Source organism: Hyperoodon ampullatus (genome assembly GCF_949752795.1).
Source record: "Hyperoodon ampullatus genome assembly, chromosome: 1".
NCBI lineage: Eukaryota > Metazoa > Chordata > Mammalia > Artiodactyla > Ziphiidae > Hyperoodon > Hyperoodon ampullatus.
This window is the reverse complement of record NC_136914.1, coordinates 71,054,174-71,079,163: the sequence shown is the minus strand read 5'-3', so window position 1 is coordinate 71,079,163 and position 24,990 is coordinate 71,054,174.

The window sequence follows — 24,990 nt, the reverse complement described above, 5'->3', positions numbered from 1 at the left end:
GCCTATGGGGCTCCTACTGGTCCTGCTTGCACTGTCTGAGGGGTGAAAGGAGTTTTCCCAAGCCCAGCTGCTAGGTGTCTCTTGTTGGAGGATGGGTGCAGAGTGAATCCCTCTACCTGTCTTCTCTTAGGCCTTTCCCCCCACCCACGCTGCTCAGGTGTCTCTAGACAGGTGAGGAGCAACTATAGAATGTACGGACCAAGAGGCTTACCACACCAGGCCACTTGTTATAGTTGGGATTCTTTAGTCTGATTCTGCCTGTCCACCTTGGTATCTCTTTGAGGAAAAGTGGAGTCCTCAGGCTTGATGAAGAAGAGTGTTACTCCAGCTGCTTATTTTTGGTTGTGGTCCCAGTTGATCCCTTTTGCTGATGGTGTTGGGTTCACCTGTTGTCAAAGGGACTCCCGTCAGTCTTGGGGAGGAAGAGCCCATCTGGACTGATTTCTCTTGCTAGGTTGGAGGTCGTGAAATACAACATTTGGGTTGGCTTCTTCTGATGTGTGTAGGTTGCAAGATGCCCTGCTGTTGTGCTGTTCCTTGAATCTTGGGGTCCCAAACAACTTGCCTTCTCCTAAACTACTTATCACAGTTTTCCTTTGGTTATCGTTTGGACTATACTAAGGCTTATAGTTTTGTTTAGCAGGGGGGCGCTGGAAGAAATGGGTTAATGTCCCATTGTCTGGACCTGAACTCCTGGGGTTAAGTTTATTATCACAGTGAGAAAATCTATGTAATTTCCCAAAGTCACTCAACTATATACAAAAGTGTCAGGATTCAAACCCAGGTCTGCCTAAATCCTAATTTTATGCTCTTTCTTCTCTTCCCAAATGGCAATTTTTAGGAAGATATTAATGGAAAACATCCAGTAACTAATAGCAAAAATGTCTTTCCACTCAGCACTCACATTTACCAATGGATGCACTTTATTTAAATAGTGTTTGTGCCCTATTCCCCTACCTTGAGTGATAAATAGAGATTGAGTGACAGATGCAGAAATGCTTCCTGGACAGAGAAATGCTATTTACCTGGACACTATTCACCAATGTAATCACCATGTAGCTTTTCAAATGCTCTCTTTTCTGTGTCTCCTTAGGTTGTAATCTGCTGCTACACAATTAACACCTGTTAAACTAGATGCCCTGGTGGTGCAGTGGTTAAGAATCTGTCTGCCAATAAAGGAGACACAGGTTCGAGCCCTGGTCCAGGAAGATCCCACATGCTGTGGAGCAACTAAGCCCATGCACCACAACTACTGTGAAGTGGGGAAACTTCTGTTCTTTCTACATCTAATCTGAAGTGAAAGAAAATTGATTACCATCAAGGTGTTTGAGATCCCACTTGGCTATACAGAGCATAACACTGAATCTGATGTAGAACTGTTTAGTTCATTTACAGGGTTCTTTTTTGGAGTGATTATATATGAAACAAACAAAAGGATGCAAGTTATACTCAGAACAGAACTTTCCTCATCAATAGTTGTTCTCGGTAGGTTCATAGCTCCCATGTATCAGGCCATGGAAGGAATTAGTAAAATGGATCAGGATTAAGACAGCCTTCAAGAACAGTCCTTTGGTAAGGCTGAATTAATCCTGTCATAATGGCCTCTTTATGTAACACTGTGGGACATATAGCTGACTTCCTGGCTGAAAACTGAAAGGAAATGGAGTTAAAATTAAAGCCTGTGAACAATGGATGGGTCTGCTGATGGAAGTAGCTCTGTGGTAATCCCCCTCTTTCTGTGAAAATCCTAACCTTAGGTAAAGGGAGGCAGTGATGGATTCTGTTATGGTATTCTGGGTTCCCCAGCTGGTCAAGAGCACCATCTCTTCAGGAACTTTTGCTTTGCTTGTTTCTGTGAAAGGCAGAATAAAACTATTTTAGTTTGAGAGGGCAAAGGACCTCTCAAAGTTTGAGTGAGCCCTGAACTTGGCTGTGCACCAAGTAGGCATTTTCAGTACATAGTTGGATGAGTCCAGGGAGGACTTTTAGAAATTAATTGATAAGTAATATGGAAAGAATGTTCTCTATCTGATAGGTGCTAGATGTCTCCTACTCCTTTGTATTTAGAAGATACTATGTTAGAAAGTGGAAAAATCCTACCTTGGTTCCCTCAGTTTAGAATCCCCTTCCTTTGTTCTATATCCTTGAAAGTCTTTCATTCTTTTTTTTTAAAAAAAAACTACAATTATTTTTATTGAAAAATGTGAAAGTGAAATATATTTATTGCATTATTTTTTTAACATCTTTATTGGAGTGTAATTGCTGTACAATGGTGTGTTAGTTTCTGCTGTGTAATGAAGTGAATCAGCTACATGTATATATACATCCCCATATCAAAAGTCTTTACATTCTTCAAGGTCCAGGACAAATGCCTCTCGTGAGCTTTAGGGCCTAGCACTGTGTCTTGTTCAACTTCACAGAGCAGTGCTATCCTACTCTGGTGCACATATAGCAGCTGCCTCCAGATCATCCTTTAGATCTCAGCACTAGCCTTCCCTGACCTCCAGACCTGGTCCTCCTAGCAGACTCTTTCATTTTCCATCACAGGCTATGTTGTACTTTGTAAGTGCATGTTTATGTGATTGTTTCATGTGTATATGTTTCTCCTATAGTTAGTTCTGTTTTTTGCTTATTATGTCCCCATATATCCCCTGGTATATGATTTGCAGTAAAAACAAGCAAACAAACATTTGTTGAATATTGAATTAATACACTTTAAAAATCAAAGTGATTTAATTAGCAGGTTTTTAATAACAGTTCCTTACTGGGACAACTGCATCAGAGCCACAGCTGAATGAATAACCAAGGAATATTAATGGGAACTCAAGTGAACTAAAGCATTTGTATTTACTGCAGTGGCCTTTGCCAGATGTAACTTCCTTGGACCCAGTATGCTGAAGAAAACAAAAGCTTAACCAGCCAAATAATGGTAATGTGAATGTTCATTCTGATGACATTTTAGAAAGAGGGCCCTGTTGCTTTGTCAAATCCATAGCACCCTTCCCATTTTGGGGCATCTCTATCATTAGGACATATTTCACCGGGCTTTTGACTGAAGTTGCTGAGAAGTTTCACTCACATTCTGGGAGGAGGAGAAGGCGGCTAGTTTTTGTGGCAATGACCACTCACCAGTCATTGTGTGGTATGGAGAAAGTCAGAGCCATTTGTACCCATCTATTACTGAGTCTAGACATTCTTGTTTTATTGTATTTTATTTTGTTTTATTTTTTAACTGGAATAATTGTTTTTGCAATAAAAGTTAGTAACTTTGGCTTAACTCCAGGTGATGCTGATAGCCATGCTCTGAGAGTTTTCTACTGGGGACATGTATGTGTGAACCCTGGGGCATCCATGGAGGTGGGAGGGATTCTGAAAGGACTTCCCCAATTCCTCTTCTCCTTCAGTGCCTGACTCTCCAAATTGAGGTTGTTTTTGGATGGAGTTTCATCAGGATTTTCTCAGCCTTCTTCCTATGAGGATGAGCTACTTTATTGGAAAGGAGGATCATAAGTTTATTTTTTGCCTTTTTCTTTTTCTTTTTTTTTTTTTTAAATTTTAACCTGCAACCAGGTATCGACCCCGTGCCCCCTGCAGTGGAAGCCCGGAGTGTTAACCACTGGGCCACCAGGAAAGTCCTGAAATAGACTTTATTTTTAAGAACAGTTTCAGGTTCACAGCAAAACTGAGGGGAAGGTACAGAGATTTCCCTTATACCCCCTGCCCCCACTCATGCATAATAGCTTCCTCCATTATCATCCAGGGTGGTACATTTGTTACAATTGATAAACCTACATTGACACAACATTATCCACTAAAGCCTGTAGTTTACATCAGGGTTGACTCTTGGTATTGTACATTCTATGGGTTTGGAAAAATTTGTGATGATATGTACCCACTCTCATATGCGGAGTAGTTTCACTGCCCTGAAAATACTCTGTGCTCCCTCATCCCTCCCTCTCCCTTAACCTCTGTCAACTGTTGATCTTTTTACCATCTCCATAGTTCTGTCTTTTCCAGAATGTCACATAGTTGCAATAACACAGTATGTTTACTTTTCAGATTAACTTCTTTCACTTAGTATTATAGGTGTACCTTTTACTGCTTCAGCCTTTTCCCTATTTTCTTATTCCTGGGATGATTTCAATGGGAAGAGGGTTGAGGAGATGGAAGAGGATCTAGATACCTATGGCAAATTTACCATTTAAAAATATTTTTTTAATGTCTCTCCCCTTTTCTGGCTATCAAATAACTAAAATTTATTTTTTTAGTTTTGAACTTAACTTTAGAAATTATATTCTTTGTCATCCCTACCTTTCTAATTCCTAGGAACCTCCAGGTTATTAGTAAATGTTTGAAAAGTTAGAATTTACTTATACTAGTTAATTATGAAATGATCAACTTAATGAGCAAATATTTATTACTATTCCTATTTTATCAATATTTATCCCATAAGTAGTTCATGTGGATTGAAAGTAATATTGGGTTGGCTGAAAAGTTTGTTCCATACACCTTATGAAAAAATATGCACAAACTTTTTGTCCAACCCAATATTATACTTGAAATTAATTTATAAACTCAAATTACTATCTAACACCAGTTCTTCAATAATTACTTCTAAATTAACAAATGAATGTACTCACTTTCCTGGAAAAATTATTTATTGCACATTTTCTTTATTGGAAAACAAAAAGATATAATTAATGGCAAACTACAAAGAAGGTGAATCAAAGGACAGAGACTCGCAGCCAACTGAGGGAATATAGGATTAAAAATCCCTAAATTCTGTTTTTCCATCACAAATGTCAATGATTACACCAGAGGCTGAAACATTGCCAGACCTCAGCAAAATTGTAAAGTGGATGAAATTTGTCTTCATCCTCATTTAATACTCTAGTGAATTCCCTACTATTTTTTTTGTCTCACAGACAAGAAGATTAGATGTGTTACCTTTTGTTAGTTTTTGGCTGTAATTGATAGAAATCAACTCTGTTTGGCTTGAGGAAAATAGGGGATGTTATGGGAAGCATCCTGGAGGGTCTTGTGTAATCACAACAGAGCTGGATATTAAGTCATGAAGGAGGCATCAGGGCAGATCTGGGAACTTCAGCAGCAGAAGTTCGTAAACTTTCTATTCTGGCATTACCACAAGTGTGACTCACCTCACATGACATGGTATCTGTGCTGTGTCAAGCTTGGGCTTCTGTAAGAGAAAGTCTCCAGATACCTGCTTGTTCAAGGGGAAAGGTCAAGTGGCAGAGACACAGTCACCTGGGGCTTCCCCTTGTACTGGGTACCCTTTACAGAGTGTGGGAATGAGCCAGGCAGCCTCTCCAAGGGGTACCACTTCTCCATGGAGGAAAAGGGGTCTGCTAAAATTGATTACTTGTGGGCATAGGTTATATTTGGAAAGTGTGTTACCATTTCCTTGGCACTATCACATTTGAAATACTAGGATATATTCTTTAGACTAATGGGAAAAAATGGAAATCAAATCACTGGTAACTTTCATAGATATAGGATACAGGAAGGGGTTCTTTGGCCAAGAGAAACATAGGTGACAGACGAGAGACATGATTATAAGAGCCAATAAATGGAGTTAAAGGGGGTTTCCCTTGGTGCTACTTGAGAAACCTCTTGGGATTCTCCTGTTCCTGAGAGTCTTGGGTAAAAGTATAACATAAGATTTACTACTTTACCCTAGGCAATTAGGCAGCCCTAGCCCAAGCCATCTGAGTAAGAGCGTCTCTGCTGTTGGAGAGGATGGTGATACGAACTTATACTCTGTGAGCACTTACTCAAACTCTGTTTTAGGCCCTTCACTCATTCAATGTTCACAATTGCCCTGTCAGGTAATACTATTATAGTCTCAGTTTTAACTCTGTGTAAAGCTGAAAGGGAGTTTCTAGCTGGTTTCACCATTCAGCATGTGCATTCAAGTCCCAGGAGAAGCAAACAGTGGAAGAATGTATTACCATATCTCATCTACCTAGTCTGGAAAAGACTTTTGGCATCAGGATTTGTGGGTCAGGAGAATCAGTTTCCCACCCTAAGTTCACTCTGGAATACTCAGTACTTACTAAGGTGTAAAATAAATGTTAAGGGCCTTTTCTATTAGATGTACATTTTTACCTGTATATCTGACAAAATTATTTGTTTTGTTTTTCAAGTAGTATTCCTAAGAATAAAGGAAATGGAGGGAAATGGCACCAGAAATAGTCCACAAAATAAATGTAAGGGTTATACAGTATAAACATACCATTTTATGTTCATATGATAATAGAATCTGTTGTCATAGAAATATATAATGAAAATATAAAATCTGTTGAGTTTATAACACCCCTGTGAGTTTGGCAGGGTAAGTACTATTGGCCTCACTCACAGAGGAAGAGCCCAGGATTGCTCAGCTGGAAAGAAACAGGCCCCTTATTAGAAATGGCTCATTTAATTCCAAGTAAGACTAATGTATTAGTGACATTTAAGATTTCTTTTAAACAAGGCACTCCTCCCCCTCCCTGCTTAGGAGTTGCTAGAGGGGCCTAGTGGAGCAACTTTTCCCACTGCCCAGAGGTAACAGAGCCATTCTTCTTCCCCTGTCTCAGTGGAGGCCACACAGGAAGCAGTAAGGACTCTCCTAACCCTCCCAAGGAGATATCAGTCCTGCCTAGAGGGGATCCAGAACTCTCAACCCTGTCAACACTAACAAGGAGCCCCTCTCATTCTTGGGTGTCAGCAGATATGGTTCTTTTTATTGACCTGAAAGGTCAATAAAATAGACAAATCTCTAGCAAGAGTGACAAAAAAGAAAGAAAAAACACAAATTACCAATGTCAGAAATGACAGGAGATATCACTACAGTTCCTCCATAAATCAAAAGGATAATTAAGGATTATTATGAATAACTGTGCACACACAAATTTGGTATCTTAAATGAAATAGTCTAATTCCTCAAAAATACAGCTACATAATCTACCCAATATAGAAAAATTAAAGAGCCCTATAAATATTAAGAAAATTGAGTTTGTAAAGAAAAAATTTCCCCCAAAGAAATATCCAGAACTAGATAATTTCATTGATAATTCTACAAAATGTTTAAAGAAGAATTAACACCAATACTACACAACCTCTTCCAGAATATAGAAGAGGAAGGAACACTTCCCAATTCATTTTATGAAGTTACTATTACCTTGATACCAAAATAGTACCAAAAAAACCCCACAAAACCCCACAATGATCAATATTCCTCAAGAATACAGTCACAAAAATCTCTAACAAAATATTAGCAAATAGTATGTGTGTGTATATATATATATATATATATATATATATGTATATATATATAAATCAATGTAATCCATCATATTAACAGGCTAAAGAAGAAAGATTACATAATTATATAATTTGATGCAGAAAAAGCATTTGACAAAATTCAACACTTATTCTTTATAAAAACTCAGAAAAATAGGAATAGAGGAGAATTTCATCCACTTGATAAAGAGCATCTGTAAAATACCTACATCTAATATTATACATCATGATGAAAGAGTGAGTGCTTTACCCGTAAGACTGAGAACAAGGCAAAGAAGTCTCTTTCACACTCTGACTCAACATAATGCTGGGTGTTTTAGACAGTTCAATAAGGCAAGAAAAAGAAATAAAAGCATATAGACTGTAAAGGAAGAAAACAAAACTGTCCTTATTTGCATATGACATGATGGTCTACATAGAAAATCACAAGGAATCTATGATAACATTTCCAGAACTGATATGTGATTATATATATATTAGCAATGAACATTGGGACATCAAAATTAAAAATAAAATACCATACAATATTGCTCAAAAAATTAAATACTTTGATGTAAATCTATCAAACATGTTTAGGGCTTGTGTGCTGAAAATTGGAAAATGCTGAAGAAAGAAATCAAAGAAAGCATATCATGTTCATGGGTTGGAAAATGCAACATATTAAAGATATCAATTCTTTCCTAATTAATGAGTTTAATGCAATTCCTGTCAAATCCCAACAATATTTTTGTAGATATAGACAGAGAATTTAACATTTATATGGAAAGAAAAAGGAACTAGAATAAAACAATTTTGAAAGGAATCTGTGCCCTCAATTTCAAGACATTATATAGCTATAGTAATCGAGACTCTGTGCTATTGGTGAAGGGATAGGTTCATAGCTAATGAAACAGAATAGAAAAGCAGAAATATACCCATATAAATATGCCTGATTGATTTTTGGCAAAAGTGCAAAAGCAATTCAATGGAGAAAAGACAGCCTTTTCCACAAGTGGTGCTAGAGGAGTTGGACATCTATAGGCATAAAAATAAACCTTTATGTAAGTCTCATACAATTATGCAAAATTAATTCAAAATTGATCATGAGCTTATATGTTAAATGTAAAAATATAAAACTTTCAGAAAAAAAATTATCAAGTTCTAGAGTGAGGCAAAATTTTTTTAGACTTGATAGTAGCAACATAAGGGAAATACTGATAAATTAGACTTTATCAAAATTAAAAAAAACTTTTGCTCTATGAAATATTCAGTTAGGAGGATAGAAAGACAAGCTACAGTGTGGAGAAAATATTTACAAACAAAATATACAACATATCCAAGAGTATCTAGACAAAGAACTCTTACTGCTCAACAAAAATAAATATTCAATTAGAAAATGGGCAAAATAAGACACATTCCACTGAAGAATATAAAGATGACATATGAAAAGATGTTCAATATCATTAGCCATTAGGAAAATGACAATTAAAACCACAAGGATATCACTACACATCTATCAGAATGCCCAAAATAATTTTTTAAAGAAGTGACAACACCAAACACTGACACGGATGTGGAGAAACTAATTCATACATTGCTTCTGGGAATGTAAAAAGTACAGCTAGTTTGGAAAACAGTTTGACAGTTTCTTATAAAACTAAACACCTAACTACCATATGACCCAGCAAGTGCATTGCTACACATTTATCCTAGAAAAATGGAAACTTTTCTTACACAAACACCTGTGCATGAATGTTTTTAGCAGCTTCATTTGTAATAGCCCCAAACTGGAAACAATTCAGATGTCTGATGTCCTTCAATAGGTGAATAGTTAAACAAACTGTTATACATACATATCATAGACTGCTACTACTCAGCAATAAAAAGGAACAAAATATTGATTCACACAACAATGGGGATGAATCTCTAAAGAATTATGCTGAGTTTAAAAAAAGCCAATTCCCCAAATTTCCATACTGTATGATTCTACTTATATAACATTCTTGATATGACAGAATTATAGAAATGGAAGATAGATTAGTGGTTGCCAACAGTTAAGGAGAGGGTAGGGGCAAGAGGGAAATGGATTAGGTTATAAAAGGGTAAACTGAGGGATCCTTGTGAGATGGAAATGTCCTGTATTTTGACTATAAATTTCAGTATCCTGGTTATTGTATTGTACTATAGTTTTGCAAGATGTTATTATTGGGGGAACTGGATAATGTGTAATGACATCTTTATATTATTTTTTACAACTGTATGTAAATCGACAATTATAATAAAAATATATTTAATAAAAGAACAGCAGACTGGCTATATGGTTCTTTAACTCAAGAAAAATTATATAAACAAAAATTTCACAACCCTGTAATTAAATTATGAGAGCCATTTAGAGAGGAATTGGACCTTTCTGGTATTTCCCAGATCCTTTCTTTTTTAAAATTATGATAAAAAATATATATCATAAAATTTGTTATTTGAACCATCCTTAAGTGTATAGTCCAGTAACATTAAATTCATTCACATTGTTATGCAACCATCACCAACATCCATCTTCAGAACTTTTTCATCATCCCAAACAGAAACTTCATACCCACTAAACAATAACTCTCCTTTCTCCAAAATATGAGTTGCTTCAAGAATTTTCATGTCATCTTTGTGTAAGGGCCATACTTATCTCTGTATTGTTCCTATTTTAATGTATGTATTGCCAAGTGAGCACCTAAATCGCCTTTTGGGTGGTTATTTTTTCCACCTATATATCATTAGCATCTGGATGATAACACAAAGACATTATTCCTGGTAGCCCTATGATTTGCTTAACATGTCAGAGTTAACAGAATCAATTGTTCGATCTGATTCTTTTGCCTTAAGACAATCTCACAGATATTTTGAAGGTTATGTTTGTAAGTAAATTGATTCAATTTCGAACCATCCACTTCCTCTCTCCACTTTTCTTATTGCCTGCTCTGTTAAACATACTGTTGGATAACTAGGGTGCTCATTTTACTTCACCTAAAGTTCTGTGTGCCTGTGGATTATATGGACCTGGAGAAATTCTGAGGGAAGGAATATTTTTTCATAATTCAAGAAATCAGCTATTTCAATAAATTATTCTTGGTAATCTTTGTTTCTCTCTCTTCTTAAAAGTATGCAGGATTATGAGCCTTCTGTTTTTAAAGCTTTCTCCTATGTATAAGTACCTTGAATTCTGGAAATATTTAGTAGAATGTATTCTATTTAATTTCTTCAATTCAGTTGGGATATACTTTGTAAAACTGGTGTCAGAAATTACAGTGCTCTTCTCTGATATTGAAGTGTTTTGAGTGTATGAGGCTTTCCCTTAGTGTGGAAATTGGTCACATTTCATTTTCTAGACTATTTTTATTTATTTATTTATTTATTTATCTAATTGGCTTTTTTAAAAAAAAAATCTTTATTGGAGTATAATTGTTTTACAATGGTGTGTTAGTTTCTGTTGTATAACAAAGTGAATCAGCTATACATACACATACATCCCCATATCTCTTCCCTCTCATGTCTCCCTCCCACCGTCGCTATCCCACCCCTCTAGCTGGACACAAAGCACTGAGATGATCTCTCTGTGCTATGCATCTGCTTCCCACTAGCTATCTTAAATAGACTATTTTTAGAAGAGTTTTAGATTTATAGAGAAGTTGAGAAGATAGTACAAAGGATTCTCATATATCTTGCAGTGAGTTTCCTTTATATTAGTATGATATTAATTATAATTAATCAGGCAATATTGATACATTATTATTAACTAAAATTCATAGTTTATTCAGATCTCCTTAGTTTTTACCTTTTCTATTTCAGGATCGCGTCCAGGACACCACACTACCTTTTGTTGCTATGTTCCCTTTGGCTCCGCTTGGCTGTGGAGTTTCTCAGACTTTCCTTGTTTTTGATTTTCTTGACGGTTTTGAGGATTGCTGGGTAGGTGTTTATAGGACATCCCTCAGTTAGACTTTATACAATATCTTTCTCATGAACACAGCAATCAAGTGCCATTTTCATCTGCTCAGTGTGTGAGAGTTAGATAAAGGATATGGTTGGGGTGACAGCTCAGGATTGCTTGGTTTACATATTAAATGCATGCTTTCAAATAAGTTGTTTGCTATCTCTAGGAATTAGCTAATTTGGGGAGAGGCAATATCTCTCTGATTTCACAAGGCCCCAAGATGTCAAAGTATCATAGAATACGGAAAATAAAAAACATGATTTTTATACAACTTATTATTTTACTGTTTCCATGATTGTACTTTTTCCAGAATGTCATATAATTGGAATCATACAATATGTAGATTTTTCAGATTGATTTCTTTCCTTTAGGAAGATGTACTTAAAATTCCTTTATATCTTGATAGCTCATATATGTTAAAGTGGTGAATAACATTCTATTGTATGAATATACCACTATTTGTTCATCCATTAACCTTCTGAGGGACATCTTCCTTCCAGCTGCTTCCAGTTTTTGACAGTTATGAATAAAGATGCTATAAACATTCATGTGCAGATCTTTGTGTGGACATATGTTTTCAAGTCAATTGGAAAAAAATATCCTGGAGTACAATTCGTGGATCATATGTTAAGATTATATTTAGCTTTGTAAAAAACTGCCCAAATAACTTCCAAAATGGGGTACCATTTTGCATCCCCACCAACAATGAATAAAAATTTCAGTGGTTCCACATCCTCACTAGCATTTTGTATTTTCAGCTTTTTGGATTTTAGCCATTCCAGTAAGTATCTAGTGGTATCTCATTGTTGTTTTGATTTGCAATTACCTAATAACAACTGATGTTGAGAATTTTTTCATATGCTTATTTTTCAGCTGTATATCTTCTCTGGTAAGATATCTGCTCAGATTTTTCACCTATTTCTGAATTGAGTTGTTTATTTCCTTACTCTTGAGTTTTAAGATTTTTTGGTGTATTTTAGATAAAAACCCTTAATCAGTTATGTGGTTTGCAAATATGTTCTATTAGTATGTGGCTTGTCTTTTGTTTCCCTTAAAGGTGTCATTAATAGAGTAGAAGTTTTTCAGTATTTAATTTTAATAAATTTGAATATATAAGTTTGCTCTTTTATAAATTTTACTTTAGTTGTATCTAAAAACTCATTGTTAAACCCAGATAGATTTTCTCCTACGTTTTCTTTTAGAAGTTTTATTTTAAAGTCTATGATTTTAAAGTCTATGATCTATGAAAAATTAATTTTAGTTAATTTTTGTGAAACAAGTAAGATGGTAATGATGATTATTTTACAAATAGATGTCTAATTGTTCTAGCACTATTTGTTATAAAGACTATCCTTTCTCCGTTGAGTTGCCTTTGCTCCTTTGTCCAAGGTCAGTTGACTGTACTGTTTTGGATCTATTTCTGGGCTTTCTCTTTTGTTCCATTGATACATGTGTCTATTCATTTACCAGTATTACACTGTCTTGATTACCGTAGCATTTTAAAAAATAGACAGTACAGAGGGCCCCAGCTTTTGTCATTTAAATTTGTCAGGAAGAAGACTAGAGGACTGAGATTTTTATTTTCCAATTAAGCCACTAGTATACCTGCAGTGAGTATTTCCATCAATCATATCCCTCCAATGCCTACATTCTCCAGCCAAAATTTTAACAAGATGGTGTGGCAGAGTTTCTAGGTACACAGAATGTCAAGTATTTTATTAACTTAGAAAAAAATAGTTTTAATATATAAAATTGAAAAGGTTGGTATTCCAGAGTACATAAAGAACTCCTATAAATCAATACGAAAATTATAAATAAGTTTTAAAAGTAGATGAGGGATACAAATGGGCAATTCACAGAAGAAATTAAAATAGCCAACCAAAAAAAAAAAAAAAAGAAAGAAAATATTCTTTCCTAACTCCTCAGGGATCAAGTGGTACAAATTAAAACAGCAATAGCATTTCACATCAATCAGATTCACAGATTCACACAAATTTAAAAGCCTGATAGGGCTTCCCTGGTGGTGCAGTGGTTGAGAGGCTGCCTGCCGATGCAGGGGACACGGGTTCGTGCCCCGGTCTGGGAGGATCCCACATGCCACGGAGCGGCTGGGCCCGTGAGCCATGGCCGCTGAGCCTGCACGTCCAGAGCCTGTGCTCCGCAACGGGAGAGGCCACAACAGTGAGAGGCCCGCGTACTGCAAAATAAAATAAAATAAAAGCCTGATAGTAACATGTGATAGATTATGACACAGTAGGAAATTTCATATACTGTTATTACAGGATCAATTAGCATGAACATCCTAGGGAGTATTTTGAAAATAACTAATAATATTAAATATCTGTATTTCTTATGACACAGCAGCATTTCACCTCAAAGTATGTATTTTAGAGAAATTGTTAAAAAAGCCAAAGAAAGAGATTAAAAATGTAATTGATTTTTCTACTTTCTATATTCATCCCTACTGGGTGATTTTACCTAGGAAAGTCTAAGGAAAACAGTTATTCCAATCCCTTCCCTTTTCTCAATCTGAAACCCTTGTTCTAGTTTTAAATGTCTGGGCAGCCAAGCCAGAAGCAGAGTAATTGAAACAGTAAGCATCACAGCCAAAGTCACATCCAGGCAATTTTCCTGTTAACTACATTGAGGGAGAAAATGGCAAAAAACTTCAGAAGATGCTTCAGAAATTGCTCCTGTTTTCTTGTGGCACACCATCCATATCATTTGGCAAATGTATGATAGAATTTTTTATCATATTAACACACAATCTTCACGATTCTATTAAAAACTTGTACTAAGGCACCGTGGAAAATTGGAAACACCAGGTATTTTCATGCCATATTAATGCTCAAGGGACTTATGGAGACAAATTAAACTTGAATAAAAGCTTTGGGTTTATCATGTTTTGCTTCAGAGACACATTTTAAAAATTCATGGTTTAGCAAAATGCCTCTACAGTGTTTGGAACCAGACATATCTGTATATTTTAACCTTTTAAAAATTTAACCTTCTTGAGATAAAATTTCATTGTAAATAAAATGGACCTAAATGATAACCGTTTTATAGAGGTTTTGTGAGAAATATATGAAATTGTAAGTAAAGGCTTTTAGCATCATGATCGGCACAGTAAGAGCTCAATGAATGTTAATTCTCTTTTTTTCAAGTTACTTAGAATAATTCTAACATACAGAGAGTTATAGGGAGTAAAACAAACAGCCATTTAAAAAATGACAGTATCTTTTCAGATTGTCTCAAATGATCTTTAAAGAAATCAATTACTACAGGCACAATTAAAACTCCCTGTGTTCTATCTCTGACTACATTCATTGGCCTTCCCTAGTAATAAATATTATCCTTATTTATTCATCATCCCCATGCATTTCTGTATGTTTTAATTATATATATTTATATAGGAATAACAAACAATAAAGTGTATAGTGTAAAATATAACCTTAATTAAATAGACTCAGGAGACCAGAAGGGGGAGCTCTCACACCCTACAACGACAGCAGAGCCCAAGGGAAGGGAAAAAGACTCCTTTCCTGGAAAGGATTTAGCCATTGAAAAACTGTGCACTCTGACTACTGTAGCCCTCCCAACTTCCTTTTCCCCTCTCCAAAGGTGTTCTTCCCTTGTCATGTGGGAACTTGCAAATGGCTCTCTATGGTTGCAGACCCCAAACTGCAATTCTTGAATAAACTTACCTTTGCTGGAGAAATAATTGGCAGTTTATTTGTTTTAGGTCAACAATAGATATAGTATTTTTAAACTTTATACAAATGACAATGTTTTATTTTTATGAATTGGGTTAATTTAAAATCTAATTCCATTTTTTCACATGCAGATAACAAATTGTCCCAGATCAATATATTAAATAGTTCATTCTCTTCTCATTGATTTGTAATGTCATCCTAATCAAATATCAAGTTTACTTGTAGGTGTGTGAGTTTGAATTCCCCCCACCTTTTTTTTTTGCACATAAAGCATTTATTTTAAGGATAGGATAGAGTTACATCATAATTATAAAAATTACTTACAGAATTAACAGATTTATATTGTTTATACTTATAAATGCAGAGAACAGGGAACTGTCTACACATTGTATAAAATAAAATTAAAAATGATTGAATTCCCTTCTATTCTATCAGTCTCATCATACATCCCTGTGTCAGTACCACGTTGTCTTAATCAAAATAGCTTTATAACAAACTTGATATTTTGTAAGGTAATTTCTTTTAATTCTTTTAAATTTTGGTAGCTATTCTTAAACTTTTTATTTTCTGTAATAATTAGAATCTAGTTGTTAAGTTACACATGCACGCATTTCAGACTTTCATTGAGATAGTACTGAATTTTGGGGATATCTGGACAGATTGGACTTTATTATAATAATTCATGTACATGATATACCCTGATGCAGTCTGTCAGTGAGAAACTAAGCCAGACATTTGTTAAAGGAAGTAAGATAGATTTCACTTAGTAACTACTTAAGTAGGGAAGAGAGTCCAGTTTAAATTGAGCTCAACTTCAATCTTTGAAGAGGTTACTGGGCATATTAAAGGGAGAATGAGGGAGGAGAAATGATGCGGGCTCCAGCAGAGTCAGGGAAGTTGAAAGTTATGAAGTGGGTAGGGAGGTTGGTCAATGTGATTAGACCATCTGCATTTGCTAACTGGCACATATTGAAGTTAGGCTCTTACGCTCCTGCAGAAGTTGGGAGACAGCATCTCTGTCCAGGTGTTGGCTAGAACAATCAGTAAATTCTTTTTGCAGATTTGAGCTTTCCCAGGCAGGACCTTAAGGGGGCCTGGGTCATCCCAGGGATGTGGTTTTAAGCTGTTAGAAATTATGCTAGAGCTTGTTCAAGTCTATTAATATGGGGGTGGACAGCATTGTTTGTGCTGAGAGTCTACAGTCTTCATAGGCCAAGGTTGAGCCCTAGATGAGAAGGGAGCTCAAAGGATCCTGAGTTTGGTCAAGTAGAGAGTCTGTCAATTCAGTTCTTTTATACTCTTTACTAATGTTTTGTGATTTTTTAAAACTCCCACATCAATCAGTCAATCATGTTCAAAATCAATAAATCAAGAAAACATGTGAGTATATCGTCTAGAATAAGTTTGTCTATTCTGTGCAGACTGAGAGACTTAAGCCAGTAGGAGGTCACCTATACAAAATAAAGTTATGTTTTTGTATATCTGAATTTTGGATGTTTAAATTCCTTCCTTGTTTTATACACACATAGATAGATAGACAGACAGATAGAGGAATAGGTAGATAACCGTTAGGTCAATAAAAAGAATGTATATTTAGGGAAAAAGTGACTGACAACCTTTTAGAAGCAGAAAAATATATGAGACAGAAATTACCTAAATCACAACAGAAAGAATTCAGGCACAGAATTCTGAACGGTCTCCAGGATGTTGTTGACAACATATTCTCTTTTACAAAGGACCTCAAAAAAGAGATACAAGGCTTAAAAAGAGGATGAAAAATGGGAGAAAAACAAAATCCATTAGAGAGATGAAAGCCATAGTAGAAGTAACATGAATTAGAATACAATCTAAAAAGCATTTATTATAGAAAAGATCATAGATATGGATGGGAGAAGAAATATAATACATATGTAATTGACATCCTTGGAAAGGGCCAAATACAATATAAAATGTAATGAAATATGTAAACTGAAAGGAAATTTCTTCTAAAATAAAGAACATTGTTGTCTGTAGAGCAAAAGGACACATCAATCCCCAGAATATTTTGATACAGAAAAATTAGCACCAATTTATAAATATCTTAATAATATCAAATTTAAAAGTAAAAAGAAGGCTTCGTGGGTAGTCATTGAGGCAGACAGCAAACTAAGCAGAATTTTGGTCTCAGATTTTCTACATTAACACTTATTTGAGTAGACAGACAATGGATTCTGAGGAAATTCTGTGGGAAATAAAGTGTGACCTAATATTCATATCTTTAGCCCTGTTGTCAATTCAAGTATAAAGGTAACAAAGAGACAATTACAGATATTCAAGAAGTTTAGGACTGAAGCATCTGAGCTCCTACCAACAAAATCAACAAGCAACCAAGCAAACAAACAAACAAACAAACTCTAATGAATGACAAAACCCACCTAAACAGGAAAAGAAACAAGATATAACTCAAGATACTAAAGAATAGAAGCCATGTTGAAATCACTTGTGATGGGCACTTAATCCATTTAGTTAGAAGTGTAAAATACAACAACCATGAAAAGTATACTTTTAAAAAAGAAGATACCTTGATATAGTTCAACCTGTTAATTTTTAATATCATTTTCTAAACTCTAGAGGCATGTTTTAGGAACCAAATATTTCTTATGTGGAATATTATTCAGGACAGTCTGGGATAAGTTACAGTAACATACACCTCCAAAATCTCAGTAGCTGAATACAAGAAGACTTTATTTCTTCTTGTTGCAAAGTTGGCTACAGGTCCAGGCATCTGTTTCCATTTGGTTCTATCATCATGCAGCTACACTGTATAGATTATGTAGCCTCCCTGGTGAACATATAGGGGGAGCAAGTGTTAGAGAGATATATATGGCAACTGAATGCTTTGCTTGGAAGTCACGTTATTCTTCCACTCCAACTCGTTGGCTAGAAACAGTCACATGATCCTACTTATCAACAAAAGAACACCATGCAGTATAAATCTCCTGGAGCACAAAAGGAGAGGAAAATCCGATAGGGTGAGAACTAGAAGGCTCTACCAAAGTAAGAAAGTTAATTCTCTGAAGTTTATTAACTCCTTTAGGTTTCCATTAATGCTCTCTTTCTCTCTCTCTTTGTTTCACTTAAGTTCAACTGAATTCTAAGTTATTTTTCACAAATACAATTATATACTTTTTCACACATTTTTTTCATTTCCTTTTCCTCTTCCTCCCTCCCTCCTTCCTTCCTTCCCTCCCTTCTTTCTTTCTTTCCTTATTTCTTCTTTCTTTCTTTCTTTCTTTTTCTTTTTTTCACGGTACACAGGCCTCTCACTGTTGTGGCCTCTCCCGTTGCGGGGCACAGGCTCTGGACGCGCAGGCCCAGCGGCCATGGCTCACAGGCCCAGCCACTCCGTGGCACGTGGGATCTTCCCGGACTGGGACACGAACCCATGTCCCCTGCATCGGCAGGTGGACTCTCAAACACTGTGCCACCAGGGAAGCCCTCTCTTTTTCTTTCTTTCTTTCTTTCTTTCTTTCTTTCTTTCTTTCTTTCTTTCTTTCTTTCTTTCTTTCTTTCTGTCTTTCTTTCTTCCTTCCTTCCTTCCTTCCTTCCTTCTTTCTTTTCTTTCTTCTGCCTTCTCTCTGTCTCTCCTTTCCCTCCCTCCCTTTCTTTCTTCCTTTCTAAGTATGCATAAATATGAGAGGTGACTAAAATAACACTTATGTAAAAAATGGAAACCTCAATTACAAAGAGCTGGGAACCAGAAAGGGGAGCTCTCATGCCCTGTGATGATAGCAGAGCCCAACAGGAAGAAGAAAGCCTCCTCTTCTTTCCCGGCAAGGACTCAGCCAATGAAGAGTCATGGACTCTGTTTATTATAGCCCTCCCAACTCCCTTTTTCCTCTCTGTGAAAGTGTTCTCCTTCCCTTGTTGTGCGGGGACTTGCACATGGTTCACCATAGTTGCAGACCCTAAATTGCAATTCTCTGCAGATCCTTAATAAACCCATCTTTTCTGGAGAAATACCCCACAGTCTATTTGTTTCAGTTCAACACTTACCAAATGTTCATGGTGATTTGTGAACGTCAAGATTATTTTATTCTTTTTAATTTGCTTTTTAATACCAGGATGTAGTATTTTTATCAAAAAAGGTACATTTTAAAATGATGTAATAATATGAGGTACAATTTGAAAATCTCAAAATAAATAGAATAGCTACTATTTGTAGAAGCTTCAGTGCATGAGATAGATTTAATGATGGTTTCCAGCATCACCTCTTGTATATGTAGCATATTTCTGACTCCGTATACTGCTTCTCATAATTAATGTTGATAATAGCGCCACAGTTTCCAGAACTTCCTGCCTATTTGCTGCTTCCAGACACATCACTATCTTATTAAGTATTAATTTCCATCTGATAAAACATGATGTTCTTTAAGCTAGCCTAATTCATCCATTTGTCACAAACCCATGGACAACCTAATTGTATTAAACCAGTTCTCCCAAATCATCCCCACTTATTTCTAACCTGCTCCTATTTACATCAAGTTCATATATAGTTTTGAAACTTGGCTTTTTGTCATAGTACATTTATTCCCCATCTGGTTTACACAACTACTATCTTTGACTTTCTTTCAAGGGCTTTGTTTGAACTTTTTCTCTTCACTTTTTTCCTGCTTCATGAAACAAACTCTGTCCATGATGACCCCTCAGGAGCCCAATTCCCTCACCAGCCCATCAGCTGGGAGCCTACCACGCTGAATATATTTTCTGGTAAGGAGGCTTCCTTTAGAGGCCACACAGGATAGCGGTTATGTGCCTAATGTTTGGAGTAATCTAGCCGGAGTCCTAAAGTAAGTTCTGCCTTTTACTTGTAGGTGACCTGGGAGTCCCCCGATTCTCAGTTTCCTGGTCTGTTTAATGGAGATCAGCCTGCCTTCCTTTACAGGTTGTTGTAAGGATAAAATGATATAACTTATGTCGAGTGCTTACCCTAATGTTAGCTGTAGGGGAAATGTTTACTCAGTGTGACTTTCATTTATTATAAAATCGCAAAAGCAAAGACTGTTCTAGGAAACATAAAGCAGGGCAAATTCTGGGGCGAAAATTACTCTTTCCAGACTAATGACTTTACAGAGATTTTGTTTGCTTGTTTGTTTGTTTTGCGGTACGCGGGCCTCTCATTGCTGTGGCCTCTCCCATTGCGGAGCACAGGCTCCGGACGCAGTCCCAGCGGCCATGGCTCACGGGCCCAGCTGCTCTGTGGCATGCGGAATTCTCGCAGACCAAGGCACGAACTCGTGTCCGCTGCAACGGCAGGCAGACTCCCAACCACTGCACCACCAGGGAAGCCCCAGAGTAATAACTTTAAAATATACTTTTACTCTTATGTCCGTGAGAAGTGGTGGCTGGAACTACCTGTTTTGAGTGCCTGCTAATGTCTTGAATCGCGTTTTCCTGCCTCTGAGAGATATTTTAAATTGTCCCATAGGCAATTCTCAGTCCTCAGAAAAGCTCTTTTATTCTGTTTCCATGAGACACTTCCTCTTCAACCCCAAAATGTGGATGAGGAAGCTTTCCCAACACAGAGGAACACGAGTCAACTGCAAATAGGAAGACACTGTTTATGGAGCATATTTTTTTTGGAAGAATCATTGTCACATATCTGACTCAACACTTATTTCTAGAAGAACAAGTTGTTCAGGAAGGAAATCTATTTCCATATCTAAAATGAAAGTTTTATTTAAGATGTGCAATTGGAATAAATCACGCAAGAGAAAGTGGTTAGAGTGCACAGCTGCTGGTTTCAAATTTAACACTAGTTGTTAAATATGAAAAAGTAGCTGGGAAAGTTTCAGTTCTAGACCTGCTGAGTAGCTTCAGGGCACAGGAAAGTGTTCTTGATTCCTAGCTCTCTTTGCAAGGGCCTTTGTGCAGAAGCTCTGTGGCTTTCAAACAAGCAACAACCATCCAGCGAAAACCCATGGTGCATCTTGGGTTGGGATTTTGAGGTGTGACCCTGAGAGTTTTCTAAGCAAAGTGAGTGAGAGTGTTTGTTGCTGCTATGTTGAACAAAAGCAAAATAGAAAGGGATGCTGATCTGAGTGGATCTAGAAGTAGATGGAGATTAAGATATTAGACCCAAATCTCTGTATTCAGGGGAACTTCTGGACAGAGACCCACAGCCTGACACCTTTTGAGGCACTATGTGGAGTTTGATCATCTTACCAGGCATATCCTCACTTTCAGGATTTTCCCTCTCATCTCACTACCTTGTTCTCTAACTCTATTTCCCTTGGCCTTTTCATATTCTTTCTCTTCTCTATTTCTTTTATCTTCCCCTTTTGCTTTTTCCTCCTTGTATCTTCTCAAATACTGTTTTTCTCCAAGGTTTCTGCAGCCTCTTTTTCTTCTCCTCCCCACTTATTTCTCCCCATTTTTTCTATCTTTTCATTACATCTTCTTATACCTCTTTGTCTTTATTCCCTATTTTCTCTTCTTTTTGTCACCAATTGAATGAGGAGTAGAAAATATACCTTACCATGATTGCACTGTGTTTGCCACATCTTCATGAAACCTCTTCTTATTCCTGCTTCCCTGGATTTTCCTAATACTCCATCCAGTTTGTCTCTGATTTGTCCTTGCCTCCCTCCTTCCAGCAATCTGAGCACCTATCTACTCTCCTGCATCCCAGTGGAAGCTCCTTGTGCAAAATAATAATGTCTCCTCCATCACTGCCTCCTCCATAACACTTAGCATAATGGCTTGCAATTGGTAGAAATATTTATTCAATAAATATTCCTGAATATACACATAAAATGGTTAACATGACAATTTAATATCTGGTCAGTAGTTGCAAGTTTTTATCTGCTGAGAAAGTTCTACAGATAGTGCTCTCTATTCTGCTAAAAAGAGATTTATTTCCAAGATAAATTTCCAAGGAACTGTTATTTCAGAAAAACTTATTATTTAGAGAGTATGAGTTTAGAACCAGAGTAACCACTGTATTTGTCATTAAGCATACAGAGGCCTTAATGAATGAACTGGCTGGGGTTAGGGAGAAGGGAATGAGACAGACCATGGTCCTGGGAAGCAGGAGGAATGTTTGGGAACTGAGTCACCCCATATGATAGATATGGTACAGTCCAAATGATAATATTTGAGAGATTTTGATGAATTTACTTTATTGTTTGATTTCAAAATTTTAAAGTGAGCTCAATATAGATCTCTTCTCCATTTTCTCTTCTTTCAAGGGCAAGGGAAAAGATAAATTAGATCCAAATGGTGAGTATTTTAGCTTTTACTGTGGCAGGTAAAGATGTAAACTTACCCTGGGTATGTGAGATTTTTGTGTGATGTCACTCGTAGTTAATGCAAAAGTACTAAAAATGACCTAAGAGGCCTTAGGTGATCTTTGCCATATCTTCTTCTCCCCCACCCCTACAAGTCTTTGGTCTTATATTTTTCTACTATTTCTCTCCACTCCAACCATTATTTCTTCAGTAGGCTGGGCATAGTTTTGCTCCCATGTCAGGCTTTTGTGCCCTCTGCCAAGAATGCTTTTCCCCACATGGCCTCATGGCTCCATCCCTCTATTCTTTTAGGTCATTAGTTAGAAGTCATTTTCTTAGGCCTTTCCTCTTCACCTTCCCTAAAACTGTGAAACCTCCTACTTTATATCATTCTTTCATACTTTCTCTTTTTATTTTTCACTCATTATATACACTCTAACATTGCATATCAGCTTACTCAGGACTAGTTTCAAGCTTGGCCCCAAGCTTGGTTTTATGCTCTGCTAGTACCATCTTTAAATTCTTAATAAATTTTGAACAAGGGCCTTGTGTTTTCAATTGGCATTGAGCCCTGCAGATTATGTAGCCAGTTCAGAGTTTACTTACTTTTAATATTGCCTGTCTCACCTCTAGAATATAATCTGGTTGGAGGTTGTGATTTACATCTTTTTTGAGCATTTGATACATGTTTGAAAAATATTAGTATAATAAATAAGTTAATAAATGGAGCAATGAGTCTGGTAGGTATAAATTTAGTGGAGTTCTTGCTTGTCTTTTTCTTGTATATTTTTTACTATGCATAAAAATATGCATTGGGAGGGGGGTTTGTGATGCTATTTATGTAGTAAAAGTTAACCAGGAACCTACTCTATAGCACAGGGAACTCCACTTAGTGGTCTGTGGTGACCCAAATTGGAAGGAAATCTAAAAAAGAGTGAAGATATATATATGTATAACTTCTTCACTTTGCTGTACAGCAGAAACTAACACAACATTGCAAAGCAACTATACTCCAATTAAAATTAAAACAAAAAAAATAAAATTAAAAAAATAATTAACCAAGATTGGAGGAATAAAAAAAGCCAAAGCATTGTTTGTTTTTGGAAATATATGCTGGAAATCATGGCATTGCACTGTGGGTCTCTGAAGGCATAGGCTCAGGAAGTACCTATAGAAGTATATATATGGTAATATACACATAACATAAAATTTACCATTTTAGCCATTTTCAAGTGTACGATTCAAGGGCATTAGGTACATTCACATTGTTATACAACTATCATTATCAACCATCTCCATAACATGTTCATCTTCCCAGATGAAATGGGGAATTCCTAATTCTCCCTTTACCCCAGCTCCTGGCAATCACCATTCTACTTTCTGTCTCTATGAATTTGACTACCCAAGTTACTTTGTGTAAGTAGAATCATACAGTCATACAATATACGTCCTTCTGAGCTTCAAGGTGCATCCATATTTTAACATGTGGCAGAATTTCTTTCCTTTTTAAGACTGAATAGTATTCCATTGGATATAGAGGCCACATTTTTTTTTTTTTTTTTTTTTTTTGTGGTATGTGGGCCTTTCACTGTTGTGGCCTCTCCCATTGCGGAGCACAGGCTTCGGACGCACAGGCTCAATGGCCATGGCTCACGGGCCCAGCCGCTCCGCGGCACGTGGGATCTTCCTGGACCGGGCACGAACCCATGTCCCCTGCATCGGCAGGCAGACTCTCAACCACTGCGACACCAGGGAAGCCCTAGAGGCCACATTTTTTAAATCAGTTCACACATTGATGAACACTTGAGTTGCTTCCAGCTTTTGGCTTTGTGAATAATGCTGCTATGAACATGGGTATACAAATGTTTGTCCCCCTACTTTAAAGTCTTTTGGGTTTTAACCCAGAAGTGGAATTTTCAGATCTTATGGTGATTCTATGTTTAGTCTTTGAAGAATCATCTTACTGTTTTCCATAGCAGCTGAACCATTTTACATTCACATCACCAACGCAAACAGGTTCCAATTTCTCCAGATTCTCACCAACATTGTTGACTTTTTATAATATCCATCATAATTGAGGGTAATTTCCCTAATGATTAATGATGTTGAACATTCTTTCATGTGCTTGTTGGCTATTTGCATATCTTCTTTGGAGTCATATCTATTCAAGTCCTTTGTCATTTTTAAAATCAGATTGTTGTTGTTGCTGAGTTGTAAGAGTTCTTTATATATTCTGGATATTAATCTCTCATCAGATATATTATTTGCAAATATTTTCTACCATTCCATGGGTTGCCTTTTCACTCTGTTGACAATGTCTTTTTTTAAAGATTTTTAAAAATGTTTATTTTATTTATTTATTTTTGGCTGTGTTGGTTCTTCGTTGCTGTGCACGGGCTTTCTCTAGTTGCAGTGAACAGGGGCTACTCTTCGTTACGGTGTGCAGGCTTCTCATTACGGTGGCTTATCTTGTAGCGGAACACGGGCTCTAGGCGTGAGGGCTTCAGTAGTTGTGGTTCGTGGGCTGTAGAGTGCAGGCTCAGTAGTTGTGGTGGATGGGCTTAGTTGCTCTGTGGCATGTGGGATCTTCCCAGCCCAGGTATCAAAACTGTGTCCCCTGCATTGGCAGGAGGATTCTTAACCACTGCACCATCAGGGAAGTCCTGACATGGTCTTTTGATGCACAAAATTTAAGATTTTGAGGTAGTCCAATTAATTTTTTTATTTTGTTGCCTGTACAAAT